This window comes from Mercenaria mercenaria, chromosome 12 (assembly GCF_021730395.1).
Source record: "Mercenaria mercenaria strain notata chromosome 12, MADL_Memer_1, whole genome shotgun sequence".
Taxonomy (NCBI): domain Eukaryota; kingdom Metazoa; phylum Mollusca; class Bivalvia; order Venerida; family Veneridae; genus Mercenaria; species Mercenaria mercenaria.
The window spans coordinates 38,051,032-38,072,641 of NC_069372.1; the positions used below are offsets into that span (position 1 = coordinate 38,051,032).

At 35.6% G+C, this 21,610-nt stretch overlaps 1 protein-coding gene across 5 annotated transcripts in view; it reads left to right on the forward strand.

Moving 5' to 3' along the window:
* The window catches only part of LOC123535480 (rabphilin-3A-like), a 122,630-nt gene that overhangs the window by 8,554 nt on the left and 92,466 nt on the right, over positions 1 to 21,610 (forward strand). For 4 of the 5 annotated variants that reach the window (XM_053519729.1, XM_053519728.1, XM_053519732.1 and 1 more), the window contains exon 2: positions 7,710 to 7,759. The gene's annotated coding sequence lies outside the window, so the exon portion shown is untranslated. Of the gene's footprint in view, positions 1 to 7,709; positions 7,760 to 20,591; positions 20,739 to 21,610 lie in introns of those variants that run through there. The other variant, XM_053519730.1, reaches the window with a different exon arrangement.

The following is a 21,610-nucleotide window of genomic DNA, read 5'->3' on the forward strand; positions in this document are numbered from 1 at the left end:
GTAAATAACCTTTCATTGATAAGCTCTGTTATTTTTGTTTGTCTTTAAAGACAGTGACTTCTGTGTGTACTAAGACTGCCACCCTGGTGTTTCATATGAATTATTTGAACATGTATGAGAAGAGCTTTTTCTCTCCACTAACATCATAAAGGGAATAACTGCTAATATGGTTAACTTAGAGTGGGTATAATGTTTATGTATGTGAATCTTTCCAACTTTCTTCTAAAAACAAGCCCTGGGGGTCTATTTTAAAGGCACTGACCTCAAGATTTTGGCTTCAAATGATCTTTCTTTGAAGTTGAAGTTGGTCATATTATGAACATTACAACATGAGTTTTTGTTTCTAAACTATAATAAAAAATGCAAAATAAAAAAAAAAACATGCGTGAGTTGAGAATCAAACTTGGGCTGCCTCGGCAGTAAAGACTTTAACGTGTTCTTAACCAGTATATCATGGAGGACTATGTACATTACGACCGTTGAATATAAAGATTTATAATTAAAACAATTTATCTCCTGTACCAAGTTAGGCAGTTACAATTGCTTTTCAATTGAAAAATTAGCAAAAACAACTAATTCTCATGTGTTTCCATACAAGTTTTTTTTTATTCTATAGCAGAGGCCGAATATCGGCCTCGTCCCCCAGCCGAGGATTTCCCCCACAGCCAAGGATTTCCCCTACCGCAGTCAAAATTCCCCTACGTCCGAAATTCCCCCCTCCAAAGTCGTAAACAAAGCAGTGGAGATTACTCCCAGCGATTTTCCCGACCGAATATCGGACCCGTTCACAATTGCAGACGGTCTTTCACAATTTTCAATGGGTGTGAAAACCTTTAGAAATAGTAGAAAAATGTTAGAAGAGCGTTCAGTGGACCCGAGGTTCCGGTTTTGCCCAGCGAAAATCGATAAAAACTCGTATCTGACCCGCACATAATATGCCGTGGGCGTCTGCTTGTCTCGCGGTAATACTCTTTGATGCGTTACGAGTTCGAAAGCTCTGCCCCTTGTCAGTCAAAATCCCAGTGAAATTCATACTGTTTGTCGACACCAGCGTAAGTATGACAGTAGGCGGAGCATCCTATGTTAATTAGCTACTGACAGATGTCAATCACGCCACGCGCGGACTGACACGTGGTTATCATCAGTATGTAATATAGATGATTGATAAACAATGCAGCGTCAGATTACTGTGTTTGTACCTCTTGTTAATTAGCGGTATACAGCTTATGCTGTATTGTGTAATATGTGTTGTTAATTTAAAGTAATTATTTTATGTGCTTGATTCGATTAAATAAGCCGGTCGGCCGTTACGCAAATTTATTATCTTGGCCGAGGTATTTTGCTAGAGCAAAATAAAATATAAATGTTTAAAGTAATCAGATATTATAAGTATGGAATAGTTCTGGTGAAAAGATGAAATTTTATCAAGAATTTTTAATGTTTGCTTTCGTTTTTTTCATATTTGTCACACGTTTTTCGCGATCATGATTTTCGGACTTTTTTTATCCTTTCTTACAAGATTTTCTAGTACAATTGAAATGAAAAGCCAACAAAAGTATGCATTTAATAATAATATGATGACTCTTGCAAAAGCAACTCTTATTTTAAAGCATTTTTTGTGAATAAAAGCATGTGATCTTTAAATATTCAATGATTTGAGCATTTCAACTCTCCCCACCCACCTTGTTACAATGATAAGTGAACATTAGTCAGGGTTTTTTCTAGCTAATTTGGGAACATAGCCTATACCCCCAAAATTGGGAATTTTGACGCGTAAATGTTCCAAATTGGGAAATATTTAGTCCCGTAGGATAATAAAGATGTGTTTAAGCACTTTCTCATACACTTGTTTCACATTATACAACCGCTGTAACATACTTCCATCACAAAATTGTCCATAATTTGGTCAATATTTTGTGCAATTTTGATGAAATTTTTTTCAGAATGTAGATTGGGAATTTTTGCACTCATTTTGGGAAAAATACATACTTTTTGGCATTGGGAATATAGCCGAATAACGGCTATAAAAACGGCCAAAAAAGACCCCTGTTAGTGCAAGTCCATCTATTGCTAAGTGACAGTGTGTATAGTTGCTAAAAGTTGCAAGAATATGTATTAAAAACATAGTTTGAAGTGTTTATTATGCATAATTGTAAATTCCCCCTTGAGTGAAAAAATCCCCCAAAACTGCTTGTTGTGTGCTATTTTCTTCCCCCAATGACAGGCTGGGGCCTCTTCCCCCAGTCGTAAAAAAAAAACCCTGCCATAATATATAACCTTTCTTTAGAAGTACAAAAATGTACAACAATAATTTTCTGATACATATAGGCTGGGTACGATCTGACGTCAGTGCCTTTAATAGCATTTGCATCATTCGATCAGGGTTCAAATGTTTTTTCATGTAACTAATACCTTACTGATTTGAAGCCTGCATGACATATTCATAATTGTATAATAGAAACAATTTGTATAACTTGTGAAAATTAATTTACATACATCATGGTATGCATTCCCTGGATGATAATTAAGTAAACACTGGCAACATGCTACAGTCTATACTATTAAAATAGAACACAATTTGAATAGCTTTGTTACAATAAGCACAAAGCTGGAAATTCATCCTTTCCTATTGCCTGAAGTACATGACATGTATGTTATTAAATATTGGCCGATTGATAAATGATAGAAATTAGTGGACTCAAAATGATACTTGTAATAGGTAATTTCCATTTGATTTAGTTTCCACTGTATGTGATTTGGCATTCTTTGGTTGTTGCGACAACCATTGCTTGCATGGGCTGCATTTTAAAATGCCTGGAGAATACCAAAACGGATGAGTTTAGTGGTAACTGCACAGATAATGCCCATTGTCGTTATGAGTCTGCAACATCCAAACATTGTATCTTAATTGAGATAGAAATTAGCAGTCAGGAATTAAACATCATCTGCTTCTTCTTCTGCTTACCAGTATTTCTATAATTGTACTGACTCTGAAACTGAAACTGAAACTGCTTTTATTTGATTAGTACTGACTCTGGTTCATGTTGTGTTTTGTGGCAATTGTGGGTCTAAAATGGCCTGCTAAATGAAAGAGATTGCCTCCTATTTATTTCAAAATTTTCCAAGTTCTTGCGTAGTCTGCAAAAAATGTAGAAAAACTGTTCTGCGTTAGTGACGTGTTATATAATAATTTGAGCTGGGGTGAAATATTGCGCTTGCCTCAGCATCAGACTGTCGTTATTGGTTCAAGTTTCTGATAAAAGTCATATTTCTGATAAAAGTCAAATATCTCTGTAAACTATCAAAATTACTGACTTGAAACTTAAAATAATTATTTACTATCATAGTGTTCACCAGGAGAAACCATCTACTTACTCTGATTTGAATTTTGACAGAGTTATGCCCCTTTTTAACTTAGAATTTTTTTGTTAAAGTTTTGATAAAGTCAAATATCCCTGTTATAATAAAAGCTCTTGACTTGAAACTTAAAATAGTTATTTACTTTTGAAGTCTACACCAGGAGAAACAATCCCCATAACTCTTATTTGAATTTTGACAGAGTTCTGCCTCTTTTTAACTCGGAACTATTTGGTTAAAGTTTTACAAAGTTTTTACTGGCAAAAGCTCTAATTTAGAGTCAAGCACTGAGAAAAGTGGAGTGCACTGTCATCAAACAGCTCTTGTTTTCTCTCCACTAACGTCATGGCATTAATGTCTGCTAATATGATGAACTTAAAGGGGATAGGTACAATTTTCATTTATGTGAAACGTCATTAATGATGTTTGTTTTCTCAGGTGATAACTTAATGTTAAAAACTGGCACATGTAAATTAGCAGATGAACTAAAAGATAGTATCAAGGCTTTTCCTCAGCTGATTTCTTATTTCAGACTGAAAAAATGTACGTATTTCGTTTTTCTCCATTCTTTCAAAAGTTCCAGCTTGTATACTCTACAAAATTTTAGCCTAAAAATCAGTATTTCTGTGCAGAAGTTCAACAAAAGATCATCAAAAATGTAAGTCATTATAAAGAAAAATGTCTGTCGGATAATTTTTTGTTGTTTTTAATTATGGCTGATGATATCGGAAATGCTTCCGAATTTGACAATTCCCAAAGCTATAGAAAAGGGGGGCCCGTCTTCCCACAATACTTTAAAAAAGCTATGAGAATGTTGATGTAATATTTGAACAGCTTTGGCCATTATGCTATCTACTATAAATACAGCGTCACAATGTTTGGGTTTCGTCATATCCTTTATTGCCTGTAATATGTTATTGAATATTGGCTATTATGAATGACAGAAATTAATTTAGAGCTGTTTGGTATCAGTCAGGCTATCTGTTTACAGTGTTTACGTGCTAAAGTGTCGTAAATATAACATTATACTGACACTCCGATATGGCATCAAACAAATGAAACGGATCAAAAAGAAGCAATTAATTATATGTTTCCATAATTATTTCAAAATTTTCTAAATTAAATAGATAAATGGTTTTATGATCAGAATAAGCTTAGTTATTCAGTGAGTTCTTAATATAATATGCAGTCTGTAAAATATGTAGCAAAATCTCCCCCATAAATTGTAATCATTATGTAAAATGTAAAATCGCAGGTAATTTCTTGGGTGTAAAATTTCTTTGTTTGACAAAATAAGTATTTTGCTTGGACTTGAATTTTGAAGATGAAATAAAGGGAATATTTAGCTTATTTGTTAGCATAAAATTATTCTGTGGATTGATTCCATCCCGAATTTATCTTGGAAAAGTAGTTCTAAATAAATATTAATGATTTAACAGTAAACAGAATTTAGATGAACTTTGTGATCAGTTGCAGCTTGTGGATTTAAAGCAGTCGTCAATTAATACAAAAAAAGTACAAACAAATATTCTATAAAACTATAATTTGTGGTGAACCCATGTAGCAGCAAAACATTGTGAATGCATCAGCCTCTCAAACAATGCTTTCTGACAATCAAATAACTAATTGAAATTGAGGCAAATTATATTATTATTATTATACCACATTTATATAGCACTCTTTTCATGCACTTGTACACGTTCAAAAGTGCTTTACAGAATAAATTGCAAAAATACAAACAAATACGTATACAAAGATAATGCATTCCACATTAACAAAAATCATGAATGAAAACAAGTATAATTTAAAAAAAACAAGATAAAAAAAAATAAATGTATCGGTCAGTTAACAAAATATTGTACAAAAAAGTGGGTTTTGAGCAGGCTTTTGAAAGCAGCTAGCGTGTCAGCTTCCCTGATTTTGACAGGAAGAGAGTTCCAAAGCTTTGGAGCAGTGCACGAAAAGCTGCGATTGCCATACATCATGGTATTAGATTTTGGCATAACCAGTGACAGCGTGTCTTGCGATCTTAGGGTCCTGACCGGTTTATACACTTCTAGCATATCCCTAATATAGGCAGGGGACTGATTGTGAACGCCTTAAAGGTGTGGGTCAGAACCTTGTACTGCACCCTGTATTTCACTGGCAACCAGTGAAGCTCCTTCAGAACCGGTGTTATATGATTGCGACGGGGCGTCTTAGTGATTACGCGAGCTGCAGTGTTCTGGACATGTTGCAACTTGTTAAGTGTGCTGTTTGGTATACCACTTAACAAGGCATTACAGTAGTCTAACCGTGAAGTAACCAGGCTGTTTATAAGGGTTTTTGTGGCATCACTGGTAAGATACCGTCTGATGTGACCTATTCTGCGAAGTTGTGCATATCCAGCCCGGCACACCGAGTTGACTTGTTGTTCCATATCCATACCGCTGTCAAATACTGCTCCAAGATTCCTAACACATTTCGTGGATTTTATCACAGAATCACCGACCTTCACAGAAACGTCATCAATGTACTTGGAGTTACGCTTTGATGTCAATAGCATTACCTCAGTTTTGTCAGCATTGAGCTTCAGCATGTTGGAATTCATCCACGAGACAATTTCAGTCAGACAGCTCTCAATGCGGCGCAAAGCTTCACTTCTGGCCACAGCCTCTATCGGCTTAAAAGATAGGTATAATTGAGAGTCATCAGCGTAGAAATGATGATTGCAAATGCAATAACCAGTCTACCAGCAGCTCTTTACGTTATAGATTTTGATAAATATGGGTTGACAGCGTTACTATTATATTATAACAACCCGCTGTTTCCAGACGCTATTGATCATTTTCTACAGTGGTTTTCCAGTTCATTTGAATGAATGAAATACGATTTCCCTTCAGTTTCTGATTATTGCGAGGAAGTATCACGTGGATTTGCACGATTGGTGTAAGTTTACCTAATCCCCGTGTTAGAGAGAAAAATATCCGGAAATATTAATAGAATTACGTAGGTTTGATATGTTTTGTCTTGTTTCAGGATATTTTATCACATTTAAATGTTATATAGTGCCAATAGATGTTAGGCCTAACAAAAAATTGTTTCCGGTAACATATGCTAAAAAAAATTAGGGTAGGTAGGTCGGTAATTTTTTTTCCATTTGAACCTTGTTTTATTGAGTGGGAGTCTATTCTGAAATTATTTTTGTGTCAAAGAATGAATACAAATAAGGGTGTTAAGCCTTTAGAGCATCTGTAAATTGATTTCTAATTTTTCATCACTGACCATATTTAAAGCATAAAAGGTACAGTTTTGCAAATTTTTGTTAAAAAGTTGAAAAACAAATTCTCCAAGGCCATAAAAAACATTTAGGGTCGGGTAAAAAATTTTAGGGTAGGTCAGGAAACCGGAAACAAACAATTTTTTCTTAAGGCCTTATTATAACAGAGAAGTTCTGGCTTACGGAAGTATTTTTTTAAGAATTCAAAAAGGAAATAGAGGGAAAAAATTAATAGTTTTGTATACTTTAGTGGGGTTTTCAAGGGTTTTGGATTACAGTTTTTACATGTAAGTGATAACAGTTTTAATGGGTTGCAATATATATGATTGAAATAGGTCACAGTGGCTGGAGTCACTTCCAGTGTAAAAGTAACACAAAGTCCGCCTGTTCTATCTTCGGGCGAGATGAATGTTCTCAGTGGCAATTTGATAAAAGGCATCGTGTCTGAAATCATTCGTCCGCCTGTGACCTGATTCATACATGTGGGGAAGTTGGCTGTACTTGCGGAGAACAGGTTTGTACTGGTACAGAAATCCAAGAACACCATAATTCAACGTCAGTTAGTGAGGCGTGACTTATCCGCTATCCTCAGTGTTTACCGCAGTATTGTTATGAGCTAAAAGTGCAGACATGCCTCGATGCATAAAGTTGATCTGAAAGTTACATAACTTATATACTGTTGAAAAACAGCATTTAACCCAAAAACAGACAAACGTAAGTAACTTAACAAGAATTGTAAGAAAATGAAATAGTTACCTCATTTTAGGTGAAAATAAAAAAAAGTTTGAGTCACTTTCAAGAATGATGATATAAAGCACAGTTACTTCTGATAGTGCGAGTATTTTCCCAAATGCTATTGGTTTGTGTGGTAAAAAAGCATAAATATGCTGAATGGTTATATAGCCCCATAATATGAGAAAAAAATCAAACCACCAAATCATTAGAAATAAAGAGTTGTTTAAAAAAAAACACAAAAAAAAAAACAGTGTATTTTAGAACATCTTAAATATCCAGTTGCAACTTGGGACAGTAGGGTAGAGAATGTAATTGTTGGTAAAGATGTTGTTTGATAATAAAATATGTTATTTTTCAGGAAATACTGAGTAACTTAGAAGAAAAGGAAATAGAATAGTAGAAAAATTGGTAAGTACTGCTTTATTTTCCCAAGTCTTTTCTCTGTTTGACCTCAAATGGCTTGTTGGAAGTTTTATTCTCACAGAATTCTGTTGCTTTTAGAAAAGGCATCTTTAAAAGGTTAAAAGCAGATCATTGGAGAAGATTGTTGCTAACCTTTTCAAGATGGAATCCATTTTACAGTGTGTTAAAATTCTGTATGTGTCTGCTGTAAAGTGATATATTGTATCAAAATCATGTCTGTCAGGGACTGTCTCGAAAATTCTTTAGAGGATTCTGTCTAACATACCAATGTTTTTTTTCGGAGTTGACATAATTTATCTACTTCATACATTCTGACACCTTTCCGTCCCAGTTGCAAAGTTGTTAAAATTGTTTCGTTTCAACCGCAGCCCACTCTGTCTGCTAATTATAAGGTAGCGTACAAGACTATAGAGTGGCTGTGGGTTTGATCCAGCAGTGTAATTCGCCATGACAATTTGACAAAAAAAATTATGTCATTTACTTGTGGAGTACAAGTCATTACTAGTATAAAGTTTAAATACATCACATTTGCATGACTAAAGTACCAGGGCAAAAATATGTTTTAAGAGACAATTCATAATTTTGCAGATATTTCTTATTTTCATGACACTGGTGTCCGGATCCGTCAGTTGCAATTTCATGTCCTCTCTATAACTTTTATACCCCATGAAGGATTTTGAAGAAACTTGACACAAATGATCACCACATTGAGACAGCATGCAGAGCGCATGTTTTGGATGGCTTTAAGGTCAAGTCACACTTAGGGGTCAAAGGTCATATGACTTTGTTTTGTGTCCACTCTGTACCTCTTTAACTGCTCCTTGGATTTTAAAGAAACTTTAGCTAGCACAAATGTTCACCACATCGAGACGACGTGCAGAGTGCATGTTTCAGATGGCTCGCTTTATGGTCAAGGTCACACTTAGAGGTCAAAGGTCATACCTTTGGGTGTATATTGCTCCACATTGTGGTGCTCTTGTTTAAAAATATGAGACATTCATCATTTATCATTTACTGCAGTATGTTGAAAATTTTGGAGAAATCGGTGGATCACTTGCCAGATGATAGAAAATACCTGGATATATCAGTAACTGGGTGTATATTATCTTGTTCATATGCAAATTAGTTTTGGTTTGTATATCATGCAGATTACTGTGCAAAAGGTAAGAATTAGGGAAAAAATCAACTTAACCCTTACTCTGCTAAATTTCTATAATGAACTTGTCCGTCTTTTAATTTGGACAGTACCATTAACTGTTTAAAGGGGTGCTTACCAAAAAGGTACTGACTGAATAGAGAACAGTGCAGATCATGATCAGACTGCATGGATGATCTACACTGGTTGTAAAGGCAGAATCAGTCGTGTCCAGCATGATAAGGGTTAACAGAAATATATATGTGTGTGATTCTTGTATGAAATATTGGAAAATAAGAGATAAAGTTACTGATAAAGTTACTGATAGTTCCAGTGCACTGTCATGTAACACTAGTTTGTGGGTGGCGTACGTTGACCTCTGGGTAGGTATAACTGGGCACTATAAATAGCTCTAGCTCAGTGATAGTGATCCAGTATACACATTCACATGTTTTTAATAATATAAGTGCTGCAGCCTTAAATTTCAGCACATGCTTGAGTCAGTTGAATTGCTGCATTATAATAATTTGTTTAAACTATGAAGCATATAGCCTTAAATATGTTCTTAAAAGTAGAAAATTAACAGTGGTCACTTTATTAAGCAGCCAGTCACCTGACTTCCCAAATTTTACAATTTTGTTCTAATTTCCGCCAGACTTAAGCAGCCACCTGCTGTAAACAACCACATTGTGTCTGTCAGCTTAAAACATCTAAATATACAGATTTTCACCTCATTTTTATGTGGCGAAGTTGCCAATTTTCTGCAGAAACCAAATTATAATTGAATAATATTGATAATTGCAATGCATGAATAGAAATTGTGATTAACTAGTGAAGAACAGTTTGTTATATAGGTACAGTGGGCTATGAAAAGGAATGGCCTATGAAGTAAATGATTTAAAAATGAAAATTCACTTAAAGGGAGGTAATTTAAAACCTTACATGAACCATAACACCTTAGCCCTTACCCTGCTAAATTTCTAAATGAACTTGTCCCTCTTTCAATTTGGACAGTACCATTAACTGTTTTATCTGGGTGCTTACCAAAACGATACTGACTGAATAGCGAACAGTGCAGATCTTGATCAGACTGCATAGATGTGCAGGCTGATCATGATCTAAACTGGTCGCAAAGGCAGAATCAATAATGTGCAGCATGATAACGGTTCAACTTGGAGCACTGTTCTTCTGTTTAATTGTTTTATGTGTCATTAACAAACTATTTCCAGCAGATAATTGATTATTATATTTGTTCTCTTGTAGCAGCAGATAGGATTTTATTTTATGCCACATTAATGTCACTGTCTGATACAGCATATTTATATAGAGGGCAACCTCTTAGATTGAAGTTTATACATTGTACAAACGTTTTTGCTGTGTTGAGGTTAATGTTAAGAGGTTTTTGCTGTGGAAAGGTTGTCGTATGGATGGTTTTGCTGTGAAAAGGTTATCATACACTCCACTCTAGTCCACTTTAATCCACTTAACTCCACTCCACTCTGTACCACTCCACTTTAGTCTAATCCATGCCACTCTGCTCCACTCCATTCCACTCTGCTTCACTTCACTCTAGCTTAATCCAGTCCAGTCCAGACAAACCAATTCAGTCCATCTGTCCATCCATCCAACCGTTCATCCACTCCAATCCATCCACCACCAATCCAGCCATCTAACCACCCATCCATCCATCAATCCACATCTTTATCAACAAAACTGTAGGGAAAATTGTTCTATTCTGGCTGTTTGTCATATGTCACTGGCATTGACAGACAAGCCTGAAAGTAACACAGTAATCCATTTTGCTTGGAGCCCTTGCACTTCTTTTAGGATTAATTGAGTGTGCGGTATCCAATTAACAATTCCCACTGAGAGTGATATAACTGATTTGCATATATTTCTCAGAAACACTTGCTGGAATATCATTGCCTCGGTGCAAAATTGTTGAGGTACGAGCTTAATGCCATTTCCTAACAGACAAATTCAATTTTTCGAACATAGAATGATGTCACATTTTAAGGACAGAAATAAGTGTTAATCCTTGAGATTTTCTTAACATAGATAAATGTTCTCAACAGTAATTGGGTTGTTTAGCGGCAGTGTTTCTCAGTTTTGATTTTGTACCCGTATGCTTGCAGACTCGATCTTGGCAAAGTCTGTTATTTTAAGTTAATTGACAACACACCTGCATGAATCACAGATTAAGGGCAAGGTTGAAGAGTCTTTTGTCAAATTATCACAGAGAGCTTTTTGTCTAGGGAATGAACTTCAAATCTCAGTTATTACACGGCTACTAAACGCTAGCGCCACCACCAACATGTGGTGATAAGAAAAAGAGCTATCGACATTTCCGCGATGCAGCTATCGCCCGTTTCTACTTGTAAACACGTGAGTAAAATTTATATTTTATCTTATATTTTTATTGATAGAACTTTTTTCGAAAATCGGAGAATGTAGTTCCGTGTAACAACACTTTTACTACAGGTTGGCTGTGATTTCATTAAAATAGTATACACATTGTGGTGTCAGGAGCTTTTCTCCCGAATCTGACAGTGGCACATTTTCATATCGGCCAGTATTCGAACACCATTCCGATGAATAGACACACTGTAAGAACATACTTGCGCATGCAAATGGTGTAGAAATGATAAATAACTATATACGCACACAACATGAATAATAGAATCTCGGGTTAGAAGAAATATACCAGGATTTTTAAAAGTGGTGGCGCTATAACTCTAGTGATGGCGCTATACAGTAGTGGTGGCGCTCTTACAGCATTCAATAATACGAACTGCTGACGCATCCGGAACAAAACAAACACCAACATTCTCTAACTGATAATTTTCCTGTAAGGAATTATGTTATTAAAGAAAGAAAAACACGATCATAGTTTATTTACCTTTATGAAACATTCTCTATCTAAGAAAAAAAGGACAAAATACTCACAGACCCTTGGGGCTCTTGTAGTCAAGTAAAATATTTTTCTTTGTTTAAAATGTTAATTTAGAATTATCTCTAACCTTTAAATATTCTACTTAAGGTATTGGACCCGTAATAGAGTACCTCCTTTTTGAAGAGTATTCAATTCCTACCATAAACCTACTTTGACTGGGACCAAAATGTTTTTCTCCATATTTTCCTTTTTTTCTAGTACGTTTTTACTTCTTTCAAGACTTATTATGGATGTATTGTACAAAAGTGGAAAATGTTCATTTTAAAAGCGATTTCTTGCTGTTTAAAGTGAATTTACCTCTGAATCAGGAGGGGTAGAGTTAGACATCTTTAAAAATACTGAGTTACATGCGGTAAAAGTTCTCTATTTTGCCTTCATTCTTTAGATTACATATTTTGGAAGAAATGCAGGTAGGTTTTACTTCTGCCCCAAGGATATTTTTGAATGAGGTGAGCAAAATTCAAAACAGACCCACAGGATTCGACCTTAATTTTTCAATGTTTGAGTTAAAATTCTGTCTCATTAAATCTGTTTATTTGAGGCACCCTAGAAAAAAAATGATATTTACAGTTTTATTTTGTGTTTTATAATTGTTTAACTATAGTTTGATGTTTCTTTTATCAAAATTAATGCTGTAATGAATTCTCTGCAAACTTTTTAAATAGTGGCGGTCACATTGAAATTTGTCTCTACTTGAGCTTGAGGAATAACCATAAATTATACAAAATTTACAAAAAAACGGCACGGTAAAAGTTGTTTAAAATTTGCAACACAGTGCGAAACATGGTCAACTTTAAGAATATACCAAGCAAATGCCATTTTTTAAACATTACTATTAGGGGTCCAATACCTTAAATACAAACGTAAGTGTACTTTAAATTCAGGTCAAGAAAAATAGTAGCAATACTCTTATTTCAAACAAAGATTTGTGTCCAGGAAATAATTTGAAGTAAGTGTAGAATTTATTTGTTATATTAAGATTCTGAAAGTTACTTCCCTTTGTTTTTATACGTAGTTTGCATGTCATTGTAAACAAAAGACCTTATTTTCACAATTCTTTCTGAAAAGTGAGTACAGTGCATTTTCAATTCAATCGATTAAATATGATTAATCAATAGAGCTTAGATGTACAATCTGAATCCATATACATGTAGATTATTTTGCGATCATGTAGAGGTTACTACATGTATTTTGTCGAGTAACGTAATTTGGGTGTAGTGTGGGATAGGTTGATAACATCGATTATTGTAGAAATTTCCGTGGCTTGCAGACAGACATTTTCATATATTAAAATTGAATATAATCAGCTACTAATCATATACAACAGCGCCACCACTAATGTATAGCGCCACCACTTTAGTGATAATGCCACCACTTTAAAAAAAATAGTCGTGTTTTAACTTTTTATTGTGTTTTTGTAATTCTTTGGTGTATTGGAATACGTGTAATTCATTTCTACACCATTTGCATGCGCAAGTATGTTCTTACAGTGTGTCTAATCATCGGAATGGTGTTCGAATACTGGCCGATATGAAAATATGCCACTGTCAAATTCGGGAGAAAAGCTCCTTGCACCGCAATTTGCATAATATTTTAATGAAATTACAGCCAACCTGTAGTAAAAGTGTTGTTACTCGGAACTACATTCTTAGATTTTCGAAAAAAGTTCTATCAATGAAAATATAAGATAAAATATAAATTTTACTCACGTGTTTACAAGTAGAAACGGGCGATAGCTGCACCACGGAAATGTCGATAGCTCTGTTCCTTATCACCACAAGTTGGTGGTGGCGCTAGCGTTTAGTAGCCGTGTATTATTGACAGACATGCATGTGCTTTATAGCAAGCTAAACCAGGAGAGCTTAAAACCTGTTTTATAATCTGGCTGTGTACAGTCATACAGTACAGTCAGAATGGTACCTTCAAAACCCTCCGACCCAGGTGGTCAAAACATTTTACGGGTGGTCAGTAGCGGTGGCCAGACACTCGATTGGCCCTTGATCACAGTCATGATCACAATGGTTTGCGTTGGTCGGTCATGAGGAATCCCAGTGTTCACGCAAGGGGCTAAGGTCATCGTCTTATTTTAAAATTAATTGTATTACAATGTATTTTTATGCCCCCGAAGGGAGGCATATAGTTTTTGAACCGTCTGTCGGTCTGTCGGTCTGTCAGTCTGTCTGTCAGTCTGTCCGCAATTTTCGTGTCCGGTCCATATCTTTGTCATCGATGGATGGATTTTCAAATAACTTGGCATGAATGTGAACCACAGTAAGACGACGTGTCGCGTGCAAGACCCAGGTCCGTAGCTCAAAGGTCAAGGTCACACTTAGACATTAAAGGTCATTTTTCATGATAGTGCATTCGTGTCCGGTCCATATCTTTGTTATCCATGGATGGATTTTCAAATAACTTGGCATGAATGTGTACCACAGTAAGATGACGTGTCGCGCGCAAGACCCAGGTCCGTAGCTCAAAGGTCAAGGTCACACTTAGACGTTAAAGGTCATTTTTCATGATAGTGCATTCGTGTCCGGTCCATATCTTTGTCATCCATGGATGGATTTTCAAATAACTTGGCATGAATGTGTACCACAGTAAGACGACGTGTCTTGCGCAAGACCCAGGTCCGTAGCTCAAAGGTCAAGGTCACACTTAGATGTTAAAGGTCATATTTCATGATAGTGCATTGATGGGCGTGTCCGGTCCATATCTTTGTCATTCATGCATGGATTTTAAAATTATTGGGCATGAATGTGTACCACAGTAAGATGACGTGTCGCGCGCAAGACCCAGGTCCGTAGGTCAAAGGTCCTAAACTCTAACATCAGCCATAACTATTCATTCAAAGTGCCATCGGGGGCATGTGTCATCCTATGGAGACAGCTCTTGTTGGTACTATGGATTGGAGTGTGAGCAAGGAAATACAGTCATCCCTGTATTAAGCGGCCACGAAAGGAAGTGATACAGTCTGCATGGTCAGTTAGAGCAGATGGCTTCTTCAGACATGATGAAATTAGAACAGAATTTCAATTAGAGAAATTTGCTGACTGGCTGCATGCTTAAATTTAAGCATAAGTGGCTGCTTTTAATCACTCTCAATACTTCATTCCTCTGATGAAAATTTTGCAGGATTTATATAGTGATGGTGAACACTACTTTGTAGTTAGTTAAAAATCCCATGAAATGTTCGCAGTAAATCTGTTTGAAATTTGACCTCTCAGTGTTACCTTGACCTTGGAACTATTAACCCGGGTTTTACGCTCAGCATGTCATCTTGATGAAGTAAACAGTTGATGCTAGTTTTATAAAAATCATTCCAGCACTTCAGAAATATTGAGCCAACTCAGAGTTATTTTTAGCTTTTTGACCTTTGACCTCCAACTTGCACTTAAACAGAGATTTCCCTGCACCATGCCATGTGGCAAAAAACTCAAAACATGACAGCTTGAACAATTAGCCTTAAAGTAAGCTGAAAAAAAAATCATTAATTAATAAGCTTTTCTAGTTTACTTCATATATCTGTTGAACAATATACACAGTCAGACGAACACAGTTATTCTTCTCAATATAAATTTAAAATTTTTACCCTTACACATACCCACCTCTAATGTCATGGATTGGGAGCACACCAAACAATATTTTAAGTATGGCCAATTATTTTTTGGGTGCAGATCATAACGAAGGCAACTGCCACTCTTGATGAATTTTTAAGACATTATTGCATGCAGACAATCTATATTTCAGCGTGGGATTTAAGACAAGACAATCCTCGGGTTGTGTGGATATTATCAAAGAAACAAAGCAAACATTGAACTGATACTGCAAACATGCGATAATTGATTTTTTCGTAATATGGAAAGCGCTATAATAGTCAGCTCTTTCCAGAGTAAGCATATTGTATCTGTTTTTAAGGGGTCCTTTGTCAAAGTTTGTTCATAATAGTAGAGCACTTGAATGGGAGATCATTGGCTCACACTCCCAGCCTGTCTCACCAAAGACATGAAAAGAAAGGTACCAGTAACTCCCTTGCTTAGCACTTGAGTGGGAGATCATGGGCTCACACTCCCAGCCTGTCTCACCAAAGACATGAAAAGAAAGGTACCAGTAACTCCCTTGCTTAGCACTTGAGTGGGAGATCATGGGCTCTCACTCCCGGTGTGTCACACTAAAGACATGAAAAGAAAGGTACCAGTAACTCCCTTGCTAGGCACTTTAGTGGAAGATCATGGCCTCCAACTCCCAGACTATCACACCAAAGACATGAAAAAGTGGTACCAGTAACACCCTTGTATGACTGTGCATTAAAAAGGAAACCGGCTTCTCTACTAGGCCAAGGTCAAGGTCACGTTTTGAGGTCAGTTGGCTTTGTATTGCATGCTGTGTATTGTATAATAACAGCTGGATACAATCCAGGTCATTAGCTCAAAGGTCAAGGTCTTACTTGGAGGTCAAAATTCATGAACCCAACATTTTAACTTCTTTGTATCAAAGTGGCAACAGGGAATATTAATCACTTTTAGTGATAGCTCTAGTCATATTTATTTTCTTGATATTAATAATAAGAAGAAAAAATATAAATATACGAATATTAAAGTAAAATATGATTATTCTGGCCTCAGTCTTAAAGTAAATAAATAATCTGGCCTCAAGTCAATGAAGCATTACTTCTAATCTAAGCATAAAAAAGTAACAAAAATTTGTCCTTGTCCTACAATCACATTCCTTAGAGACTTCAGGATTTGTCATTAATTTACTGGAAAAATACCTGAATTCAGCATTAATTCATCTGTATGGAGAAAAATAAAAGACTTGCTTAGGTTTTAGCTTATTTAGGCATTAATTGTTCCCAGCAGATGAAGGATTTCATTAAAATATGATGTATGGGTATATTTCCCACAGAGGGTAGAATGATGTCACATCATTTTCTCACAAAAACTCTAGTTTTATCCAATTTTTAGAAAGCATAATTATAATAATTGATAGAAATACAAATGTAGCATCGTTACCGTAGAAATTGGGAATCTTTTAAGATATATCCAGGTTTTTAGCATCACTGAAATTTTAATTTTATTTTGTGTGTTATAAACGTAAAGTAAAATGAAAATGAACTCAACTGTTGAGTGTAAATTAAATACATAAACTATATGTATGCCCCACCATCCTGGATCTGCAGGAAGAAGAAGAGGTTAATATATTGAAACAGAGTCAAAGATTTATTAAGATGTTTACATACTGTATATTTTTATGCTCCACTTCGAAGAAGCGGGGATATATTGCTTTGCACCTGTCTGTCTGTTGGTACAGCGAATGGTTTCCACCCAGTAATTTGAGAACCACTTGATCCAGCACCTTCAAATATGGCATCATGATTGGGCTTATGAAGAAGATGACTGCTATTGTTTTTAGGTCATTAGGTCAAAGGTCAAGGTTTGCAGGGCCTGAACATTGAGAATGGTTTCTGCTCAACAACTAGACCAATTTTAAGAACCTTCAAACATGTTAGCATGGGTAGGCTTATGAAGTAGACAATCACTATTATTTTTAAGGGTGGTAGGTTAATTGTCAAGGCCATAGTAATCATCGGACTGAAAATGGGACAACCTGTCTTATAAACAGCAACAAAAGATACTCCAATTATAGCATTTTTTAGCATATTTCAACTCATCTTCAAATGTTTATGTCTTTCTAAAAATGGTATTGGGAAGGGATTTTATTGTTTTCTTTAAGAATTTTAATATCACGCTACAATAAATTGTGCAAGGAAGGGCATCAACTTCAATTACTAATTAAACCACAAACACCTGCTACCACAAAATTTGTGTAGGAGAAGGGAGAGCAAAGAGAAATATAGAATATATAGAAACGACATAGGGGAGTGGTAGTATTTTGATCTTAACATGTAAAACAAACATGTTTTCATAGTACTCTACCGATGGTTCACAGGTGACTATAGGTATACCCTCCATCTGTCCATCTGTCTGTCTGCAAATCTGGATCCTGCAATTACTCAAAAAATATTCAACATAGGCTCATAAAACTTGGTTTGTGAATAGAGGGCAATATGTAGATTATGCTCGTACATGACTTTTTCTTTTAGGTTAAATGGTCAAGGTTACTATTGAAGGTCAAGTAAAAATTTATTCCTCTCCATAACTTTATATGCGTTGATGGATTATCTTTAAGTTAGTGCTTCACACAAACGTTCCTATGATGGGACAGTGTGTCAACACATGACCAAATTGCTTGTCATTTAAAAGTCAAGGTCACTGTTAAAAGTCAAGTGAAAATTTGTTTCTGCTCCATAACTTTTAATTGCATTGAAGGATTTTTTTATTACTACACAGAAATGTTTGCTTAATGGTTTTAACGCCCTTTTTCAACAATATTAAATTTTTATGTCCCAGCTGCACATGAAATCATTGTATAAATTATATAGAGGGCAGGCTGATCTTGGTCTGTCTGCACTAGTTGCAAAGGCAGAATTACTCGCTCCCAGCAGGCTAAAGGTTAGAAGAGATTTTACATTTTGTTCGTCTATTAAAAGTTGTTGTGTTTGCAGTGTTCTTGTTTATGATGTGCGTCATTAAACAGTTGATAATTATGATATCATCCCATCCCGCGGCCGATATTAATAATTCTTGATATTGATAATATTCAGTATATTGTTACATAAAAATCAATTTTGTGCTGCGTACGGCTTTGGGAAATCAGCATGAATGGGTTGATGTATCATAACAGTTAAGTAATAGTTTTAATCTGGAAGTTGTATGGGGAGATGTCTGTAGAGAGGCTGTGATTTCACACTTGTCTGGCTACACATACTGTCCGATTTGCGTCTTTTATTTCAGTTAGTGTCTGACGTGTCAGAATTCAGAACTTTGTTCATATAATTTTATATAGTTGTACACGTTCAACTGTACTTTTAAAATCAAAGTTAGAAGATTTAAGGGATAAAAAAACTATGTCAGTAGGCAAGATCAGAGGAAAAGCTTGTGAAAACTCTAGAGGCCGCAGTTGTGACCCAATCTTTTTGAAACTTGGTCAGAATGTTTGTCTTGATGATCTCTAGGTCAAGTTTAAAACTAGATCATATTGGTTCAAAAACTAGGTCAGTTGGCAAGATCCAAGGAAAATCTTGTTAACACTCGAGTTCGAATCTGGGTCATGTGGGGTTAAAAACTAGGGCACCCATTCAAATCAAAAGAAAAACTTGTTAACACTCTAAAGGCCACAGTTTTGACCATATATATCTATGATCTCTAGGTAAAGTTTGAAACTGGGTCATGTGGGATCAAAAATTTGGTCAGTTGGCCAGATTCAACTCTGGTGAGCGATGTAGGGACATCATAGTCCTCTAGTTCATTTCTGAAAGAATAACTTAGATTGCAAGTTTCTGAAAGAATATGACTTAATTACTTTAAATAATACTATTGTCTATAAAAACACTCAGCAATGCTGGGAAGATCGTTATGCTATTGTGGTCCATTGAAAGCTTGATTATAGACCCCCACCCCCACCAACAGAACTGATGGGAGAAGTTTTTATGTCCCAGCTGCACTTGGAATCATTGTTATAGGGCAACATCTGCCACACCATCATTTGAAAATTAGAGTGAATCTGTCAAAAGTTACACATTACCTTGCATATAAAGCAGTACACCACCTGTTAGCTAAACCTGCCTAGCTCTCAAGACTGCAAGTGTCATTTCTGGTTCAGATGTTAGCAGTGTATTTTTACCTTTGAATTAAAGACCACCTAAGGACCATTTTAAAGCTGGTATGAAGTATGTTTGGTCTTTATAGACAGGTTTGCTCTACAGCTGAATCTGTCCAAGTGGCCACTTGCATTAAGCAGTCTCTCTCCTTAAACAGCCATTCAGCCAACTTCCCAAATTAACTTTATACAATATCTGTAAATGAAAATGATATTGCTGCTGTAATTGCTACCAGAATAGAACAGCGGAACAAAATTTTATTGAAAGGATCATTCTCTCTAAAGGGAGGTAATAGCAAATTGAATTAAAAGTCAATACACTATTCAGTTCTATTATATTTCTTTTAATCCATGTGAAACAGTCCCTACTCTAAACTGAGTAAGTTTTAATATTTCTCAGACAGAATGTATATATTTTATCAAAGTTGCAAAATGTGCGGAAAAAAAAGGTGCTCAGACGCGCTTGACCACCTTTCATGGGGAAAGGATCATGACTGTGTAACCATATAATATAGCTGTTTATGTGACAGACAGAATGCGTCATTGCGTACAAAACAATACAATGTCGTGAAACACTTTGACCATAGTTTGACCAGAGAACTCTGAAGTTCAGTGTGGAGTCTAGCTCTTAAGCTCTTTAATGTGGAGTCTAGCTCTACAGCATGGAGTATAGAAAGTAGCTGCTAGAGATAATTGATATTTACTTTCTTTATAGAATTGGCTGAATGACAGTGATACAGTATGGTCCATTAAAGTAATCGATAAAAAGTATGAAAAAGTACAAAACTAATTCATAGAATAATGGATTTTTGTCTGGTGTATTGTACTGGGTTGAAATCCGAGTCAACTTTTGTTGAGTTTTTCTGAGAGTATAATGTTTCTGATGCTGAGATATTAAAAAAACATAATTTAGAAGAGTAACTTCGGAATTTTATCATTTATCTAGACTTAGAGTGTGATATGAATGGTCTCCTTTTAAAATGTTGAACCTACATTTTTGGATATTTGGAGGGGTGGGGATGGATTTAATTGTATTTCTCAAAAAACTGAGTTGTTGTACTGTGTGCATCATAAATGGTGGCTTATCAGTATCTTCTAATGTGACATATAATATTCTTGAAGGATTGTTACAAATTGTGCAAATTCAGGTGGACTTTAAGGTTTGTACCAGTAACTCATTAAAAATGTTTTATCTGGGTAGTGCAACTTGTCAAATTCTGTATACTTGAAATACCGTAGATACCCATGTTTACGATTTTCACCATTTTGGTAATTTAAAAGGGAAAGTACTCTCTGCACTTATAACTGTCTACACTAAATTCTAAGATTGTCGTTACGTTCGTTAAAAGATTGAGTGGCTTATTAAATTTTTCTTTCAGACAAAATTAATTTCATATGAGTTTAATAGTATTTTGATGAAAGAAATATAAAAAAATCACAAATATTATGAAACTAATTAACCCTTATCCTGCTGGCGGCAAGTGATTCTGCCTTTGCGACCAGTGCAGACCAAGAACAGCCTGCCCAACCAAGCACATGGTTCGCACAGGCCATGAAAAGTCCTTGAATTTGACGCCTACACCTTGAAAACTACTTGAATTTTGCAACAGTCAGAAACTACTTGAAAACTACTTGAATTTAGGAAAAAACGTACTAAAGATGACAAATAGTCCTTAAATTCGTCGTGTGCGAAGTGAAAACGGACAAACATTATAAACGGACCAAAATAAACTAAAAAACGACGGAAAAAAAAAAGCCGTTACCGCAATAAGGGCCTGCCACGGAGTCGGCGATAGTACGGTACGGTACTGTACTTTACGGGTTTTATGCTCTTTCAAGTAATTTTCACACTGTGTAATTTATCCGCGATGCATTGAAGGTAAATCTTGTGTTACATTGTTTAATTTTGTCCTAAATTGGATATTTCATGTCTCAGCAACAGTGACATTGCTCCCATTTTAGTCCTTGAAAATGGAGGAAAACTACCCGTCTCTAGCTTTGCCATGGAATTCTATGGAAATCCATGGAAAAT